Source organism: Schistocerca piceifrons, unplaced genomic scaffold (assembly GCF_021461385.2).
Source record: "Schistocerca piceifrons isolate TAMUIC-IGC-003096 unplaced genomic scaffold, iqSchPice1.1 HiC_scaffold_1422, whole genome shotgun sequence".
Lineage (NCBI taxonomy): Eukaryota > Metazoa > Arthropoda > Insecta > Orthoptera > Acrididae > Schistocerca > Schistocerca piceifrons.
This window is the reverse complement of record NW_025727261.1, coordinates 5,001-12,500: the sequence shown is the minus strand read 5'-3', so window position 1 is coordinate 12,500 and position 7,500 is coordinate 5,001. Positions and strand designations below refer to the sequence as shown.

Genomic DNA, 7,500 nt, shown 5'->3' with positions numbered 1-7,500 from the left:
AGTGCAATCCACCCCTATAACTTGCGTTTCATGAAGAGTTATTTCCAATATGCGACATTCCCGCTGTCCCTATACATGAGCCGCGACCTGTACCACTTACGAGCGAGAGACGCGATCGCGTTGCTCACTGTACGGCGTCCGATACCGAGCCATCAGCATGTCGGTCCCCATGCGCGTTGCACTCGCACTCGCACTCGCAAAAACGTGGGGCAAATATATTACGCGGAAGAGTTATAACAGACCGAGCCCCACTGCATGGGGGGAGTCTTTGTCACTAATGTACACAGATAGAACATTGTGGACTGGAACCAGATTACCCGTACACACGGCGCTGATTAGTAATCAATGCAGAGCCATCAAACTACAGAAAATATATACAACTGTCCGTATACATGCTGAAAGAGTCTGCCCACAATGGGAACCACACGTCAGCCAGACACTCTGATCACGCACCACTCTCTGCTTCTAACAGGCGCACATACAATATGTAAGCACCAGCATGGAACAACATCCAGTGCATCCTCTCCGCCACATTACACAATCCACACTATCACAACCAGACCAGGAGGTCCATGCGGAAAATAGAATATCCCACCCTTTCGACATCCACCATTGCGCAGATAAGGCACCAACACCCACACATGTCCTATACAACGGTGCACCCAACATCACAATAGTACCTCCTGTCACAGCGCACAAACAATGACATGAGTCAAAGACACAGGTCTGACACAAGCATAGAATTGGAGCGCCGCCTCTAATAAGCCAAAGGTGCATCCTGACGTGACAAATCTCATCATGTCACAAGCATTCACTTACTATAATCACTATCAACGAACCTGCCGCCCCGCCCCCCCCCCCCCCCCCACACCTTTCCTTACAACAACGTGTAACCTAACCTAACCCATGTTGTACCTTAACCTAACCCATGTTGTACCTTAACCTAACCCATGTTGTGCCTTAACCTAACCCATGTTGTGCCTTAACCTAACCCATGTTGTCCCCTAACCTAACCCAAGTTGTCCCCTAACCTAACCCATGTTGTCCCTTAACCTAACCCATGTTGTGCCTTAACCTAACCCATGTTGTGCCTTAACCTAACCCATGTTGTCCCCTAACCTAACCCATGTTGTCCCCTAACCTAACCCATGTTGTGCCTTAACCTAACCCATGTTGTCCCCTAACCTAACCCATGTTGTGCCTTAACCTAACCCATGTTGTCCCCTAACCTAACCCATGTTGTCCCCTAACCTAACCCATGTTGTCCCCTAACCTAACCCATGTTGTGCCTTAACCTAACCCATGTTGTGCCTTAACCTAACCCATGTTGTCCCCTAACCTAACCCAAGTTGTCCCCTAACCTAACCCATGTTGTCCCCTAACCTAACCCATGTTGTGCCTTAACCTAACCCATGTTGTGCCTTAACCTAACCCATGTTGTGCCTTAACCTAACCCATGTTGTCCCCTAACCTAACCCATGTTGTCCCCTAACCTAACCCATGTTGTGCCTTAACCTAACCCATGTTGTCCCCTAACCTAACCCATGTTGTGCCTTAACCTAACCCATGTTGTCCCCTAACCTAACCCATGTTGTCCCCTAACCTAACCCATGTTGTCCCCTAACCTAACCCATGTTGTGCCTTAACCTAACCCATGTTGTGCCTTAACCTAACCCATGTTGTCCCCTAACCTAACCCATGTTGTCCCCTAACCTAACCCATGTTGTCCCCTAACCTAACCCATGTTGTCCCCTAACCTAACCCATGTTGTCCCCTAACCTAACCCATGTTGTCCCCTAACCTAACCCATGTTGTCCCCTAACCTAACCCATGTTGTCCCCTAACCTAACCCATGTTGTCCCCTAACCTAACCCATGTTGTGCCCTAACCTAACCCATGTTGTGCCCTAACCTAACCCATGTTGTGCCCTAACCTAACCCATGTTGTGCCTTAACCTAACCCATGTTGTCCCCTAACCTAACCCATGTTGTCCCCTAACCTAACCCATGTTGTCCCCTAACCTAACCCATGTTGTCCCCTAACCTAACCCATGTTGTGCCTTAACCTAACCCATGTTGTCCCCTAACCTAACCCATGTTGTCCCCTAACCTAACCCATGTTGTCCCCTAACCTAACCCATGTTGTCCCCTAACCTAACCCATGTTGTCCCCTAACCTAACCCATGTTGTCCCCTAACCTAACCCATGTTGTCCCCTAACCTAACCCATGTTGTGCCCTAACCTAACCCATGTTGTCCCCTAACCTAACCCATGTTGTGCCTTAACCTAACCCATGTTGTGCCTTAACCTAACCCATGTTGTCCCCTAACCTAACCCATGTTGTCCCCTAACCTAACCCATGTTGTGCCTTAACCTAACCCATGTTGTGCCGTAACCTAACCCATGTTGTGCCTTAACCTAACCCATGTTGTGCCTTAACCTAACCCATGTTGTGCCTTAACCTAACCCATGTTGTGCCTTAACCTAACCCATGTTGTGCCTTAACCTAACCCACGTTGTCCCCTAACGTAACCCACGTTGTCCCCTAACGTAACCCACGTTGTCCCCTAACGTAACCCACGTTGTCCCCTAACGTAACCCACGTTGTCCCCTAACGTAACCCACGTTGTCCCCTAACGTAACCCACGTTGTCCCCTAACGTAACCCACGTTGTCGCCTATCGTAACCCACGTTGTCGCCTAAACCTGCTCTGTAATTGTTATACGACTCGTTCAATTAGTGTAGTGTTGCCCACCCGCAACCCTCGCAATATAGTTCGCTACTCGCACTGCCCGCTCCCCTGTGTATCGCTTCATGTTAAACACCTTGCAAGTCTTGCTGACTTTCCACATGCTCCTGCTGTACACTGTAATGTGGATGGCAGCAGGGCGTACATGCCGCCCCCCCCCCCCCCCACCTCTCCCCACGTCCCCACCTTGCCCCCTGCCTTCGCAAGGTGGTTGGTGACAAGTTTGCATGTTCAATGCCCTTCGCATGCGACGTACGCAGGCTACGTTGTGGTGCGGCCTGTGTCAACTGTCCGCTGATGTCGTACGCGTGAACCACAATCTGTACTGCACATTCGTCCTTATGTACTGAATGATACATCGTGGCACATGTGTGACCGTACAACGACTGCGCCCAAAAACGGCGGACCATACAGTGCAAATATTGTGCACGCAGCTACGTGTCGTCTCCCTATGAGAGCTGGATTGCAGTGTGGTACGCCATAGAGACGTGTGGGAGGAACGGACGCCGTGGATGGCGATCAGCATGAGCTGTCTGTTGATGTATTCGGACCTAGTCGTCTCTCCTCACACACCGTGATGGCATGGTGCAGCGCGTTCCATATCTGCGACATGCTACAGAAGCCGGTTGACAGTCGTTCGAGCAATGGACATCGCATACGTACGGGGGCCACCTTCCACGTATTGTCTAGGCGTGCACATTTTGTTGCGTGTATGTGGGCAGACGTAGTGTGGCGTGACACCTGACACAGGCATGCAATAATGGTTGAAGTTGCAAATGGCGATGGACGCCTACGTTTTCTGGTGAAGTTACGCAAATGAAGAAATGGTAACCCGTTGTGGTGCGGTTGTTCTCGCTAGGGGTGAATCGGTGATGGCGACGATAGGTTGAGGTACTAACCGGTTGTTCCAGCGATACCCACCATGCCGACGAAACTGAACGGCATCTGGGTGTGAAGCGATACGCGGCGGTGGCTGGGTGGGACCGTCCCCGGCCGGTGAGGGGGCGCCTCCCGGCGTGCTGGCCGCGCGGTGCGTGGGCGCACGCGCTACAGCCGGCTGGTGGGGGCGGCCAGTGGCAGGCGCGCCGGCCGACGGACGCGGCAGGCGTCGCAGCTGCGCGCCGGCGCACCCTGCGCGCGGCGCCGTGCGGCCAAAGTAGGTCCTCGCGGGCCCGGTGCGAAGCGCGGTGGACATCTGCAGTGTGCTGGTCCGATTGAGGACTGTGTGCGTTGAGGATGCGCCGCCGCCCGGCGCTCGGCGCCGCGACGCCGTCTGCTGCTCGGTCGCCCCAGCGGTTCTCGCTGGTGGTTTGTATCGCAGCTGTGCGGATGTGTTGGCGTGTGCGCTGTGCTGGGAGAGTTCGCTTCGGCACCCAAGTGGGGCTTTTGTCCTTCTGTGGCGCTGGCGTTGGAGCTGCCGGTCACCGTAGGTGGCGCGTGTTGTCTCCCGCCGGCAATGCCACGACAGCACGCTCCCGGGCCTCTGTCGGCAGCGGCAAGCTCAGTTGGGAGCACGGGTGGTCGCACCGAAAGCGTCTACTCGCCTAACTCCGGGCGATTGCGCCTCTCTCGAACCCGACCAAGTACTTGGGACGGCGCTGCGCGCCGCCGGGACCTGAGAGGGTTTCGAGGTGTATTGTGCAGGGGAGCTCAGCCTCCTCCTGTTTGCAGAATGATTGAGCGGACGCTTGCGTGTTCGCGCGGGCCCCCGGGACACACTCCCGGGCGGCCGGCTGCTCAGCTCTAGTTGACGCAGCTCCCTGGTTGATCCTGCCAGTAGTCATATGCTTGTCTCAAAGATTAAGCCATGCATGTCTCAGTACAAGCCGCATTAAGGTGAAACCGCGAATGGCTCATTAAATCAGTTATGGTTCCTTAGATCGTACCCACGTTACTTGGATAACTGTGGTAATTCTAGAGCTAATACATGCAAACAGAGTCCCGACCAGAGATGGAAGGGACGCTTTTATTAGATCAAAACCAATCGGTCGGCTCGTCCGGTCCGTTTGCCTTGGTGACTCTGAATAACTTTGGGCTGATCGCACGGTCCTCGTACCGGCGACGCATCTTTCAAATGTCTGCCTTATCAACTGTCGATGGTAGGTTCTGCGCCTACCATGGTTGTAACGGGTAACGGGGAATCAGGGTTCGATTCCGGAGAGGGAGCCTGAGAAACGGCTACCACATCCAAGGAAGGCAGCAGGCGCGCAAATTACCCACTCCCGGCACGGGGAGGTAGTGACGAAAAATAACGATACGGGACTCATCCGAGGCCCCGTAATCGGAATGAGTACACTTTAAATCCTTTAACGAGTATCTATTGGAGGGCAAGTCTGGTGCCAGCAGCCGCGGTAATTCCAGCTCCAATAGCGTATATTAAAGTTGTTGCGGTTAAAAAGCTCGTAGTTGGATTTGTGTCCCACGCTGTTGGTTCACCGCCCGTCGGTGTTTAACTGGCATGTATCGTGGGACGTCCTGCCGGTGGGGCGAGCCGAAGGCGTGCGACCGCCCCGTGCGTGCTCGTGCGTCCCGAGGCGGACCCCGTTGAAATCCTACCAGGGTGCTCTTTATTGAGTGTCTCGGTGGGCCGGCACGTTTACTTTGAACAAATTAGAGTGCTTAAAGCAGGCAAGCCCGCCTGAATACTGTGTGCATGGAATAATGGAATAGGACCTCGGTTCTATTTTGTTGGTTTTCGGAACCCGAGGTAATGATTAATAGGGACAGGCGGGGGCATTCGTATTGCGACGTTAGAGGTGAAATTCTTGGATCGTCGCAAGACGAACAGAAGCGAAAGCATTTGCCAAGTATGTTTTCATTAATCAAGAACGAAAGTTAGAGGTTCGAAGGCGATCAGATACCGCCCTAGTTCTAACCATAAACGATGCCAGCCAGCGATCCGCCGCAGTTCCTCCGATGACTCGGCGGGCAGCCTCCGGGAAACCAAAGCTTTTGGGTTCCGGGGGAAGTATGGTTGCAAAGCTGAAACTTAAAGGAATTGACGGAAGGGCACCACCAGGAGTGGAGCCTGCGGCTTAATTTGACTCAACACGGGAAACCTCACCAGGCCCGGACACCGGAAGGATTGACAGATTGATAGCTCTTTCTTGATTCGGTGGGTGGTGGTGCATGGCCGTTCTTAGTTGGTGGAGCGATTTGTCTGGTTAATTCCGATAACGAACGAGACTCTAGCCTGCTAACTAGTCGCGTGACATCCTTCGTGCTGTCAGCGATTACTTTTCTTCTTAGAGGGACAGGCGGCTTCTAGCCGCACGAGATTGAGCAATAACAGGTCTGTGATGCCCTTAGATGTTCTGGGCCGCACGCGCGCTACACTGAAGGAATCAGCGTGTCTTCCTAGGCCGAAAGGTCGGGGTAACCCGCTGAACCTCCTTCGTGCTAGGGATTGGGGCTTGCAATTGTTCCCCATGAACGAGGAATTCCCAGTAAGCGCGAGTCATAAGCTCGCGTTGATTACGTCCCTGCCCTTTGTACACACCGCCCGTCGCTACTACCGATTGAATGATTTAGTGAGGTCTTCGGACTGGTACGCGGCATTGACTCTGTCGTTGCCGATGCTACCGGAAAGATGACCAAACTTGATCATTTAGAGGAAGTAAAAGTCGTAACAAGGTTTCCGTAGGTGAACCTGCGGAAGGATCATTACCGACTAGACTGCATGTCTTTCGATGTGCGTGTCGTGTCGCGCAACACGCTACCTGTACGGCTCGCAGTAGCCGTGCGCCGCGTGCGGAACCACGCGTGCCTCTCAAAACTAGCGGCAATGTTGTGTGGTACGAGCGCTGAAGCGCTGGAGCGGCTGGCCTGCGGCACCTGGCGCCTGGCGCCGGTTTTGAATGACTTTCGCCCGAGTGCCTGTCCGCTCCGGTGTGGAGCCGTACGACGCCCGTCGGCCGTGAGGCCGTTGGACACAGAACGCTGGAACAGGGGCCGCCACACGCCTCACTCCCGCCTATGCGACCGTCTCGAAAGAGACGGCGGAAACTTGAGAAAAGATCACCCAGGACGGTGGATCACTCGGCTCGTGGGTCGATGAAGAACGCAGCAAATTGCGCGTCGACATGTGAACTGCAGGACACATGAACATCGACGTTTCGAACGCACATTGCGGTCCATGGATTCCGTTCCCGGGCCACGTCTGGCTGAGGGTCGGCTACGTATACTGAAGCGCGCGGCGTTTGCCCCGCTTCGCAGACCTGGGAGTGTCGCGGCCGCCTGTGGGGCCGGCCGCGTCTCCTCAAACGTGCGATGCGCGCCCGTCGCCTGGCGGTTCGCATACCGGTACTTTCTCGGTAGCGTGCACAGCCGGCTGGCGGTGTGGCGTGCGACACCTCGTACAACGACCTCAGAGCAGGCGAGACTACCCGCTGAATTTAAGCATATTACTAAGCGGAGGAAAAGAAACTAACAAGGATTCCCCCAGTAGCGGCGAGCGAACAGGGAAGAGTCCAGCACCGAACCCCGCAGGCTGCCGCCTGTCGTGGCATGTGGTGTTTGGGAGGGTCCACTACCCCGACGCCTCGCGCCGAGCCCAAGTCCAACTTGAATGAGGCCACGGCCCGTAGAGGGTGCCAGGCCCGTAGCGGCCGGTGCGAGCGTCGGCGGGACCTCTCCTTCGAGTCGGGTTGCTTGAGAGTGCAGCTCCAAGTGGGTGGTAAACTCCATCTGAGACTAAATATGACCACGAGACCGATAGCGAACAAGTACCGTGAGGGAAAGTTGAAAAGAACT

The 7,500-nt window shown here is 54.5% G+C and overlaps 2 non-coding genes and 1 pseudogene across 2 annotated transcripts; all 3 read left to right on the top strand.

Annotated features, from left to right (window-relative positions):
- Positions 1-4,505: 4,505 nt before the first annotated feature.
- On the top strand, positions 4,506-6,414 carry LOC124734081. The gene has a single exon (XR_007009313.1). It is a non-coding gene; the product is annotated as a small subunit ribosomal RNA (ribosomal RNA).
- Positions 6,415-6,766: 352 nt separating this feature from the next.
- Positions 6,767-6,921, top strand: LOC124734077. The gene has a single exon (XR_007009309.1). It is a non-coding gene; the product is annotated as a 5.8S ribosomal RNA (ribosomal RNA).
- Positions 6,922-7,109: 188 nt separating this feature from the next.
- The window catches only part of LOC124734097, a 4,218-nt pseudogene continuing 3,827 nt past the window's right edge, over positions 7,110-7,500 (top strand).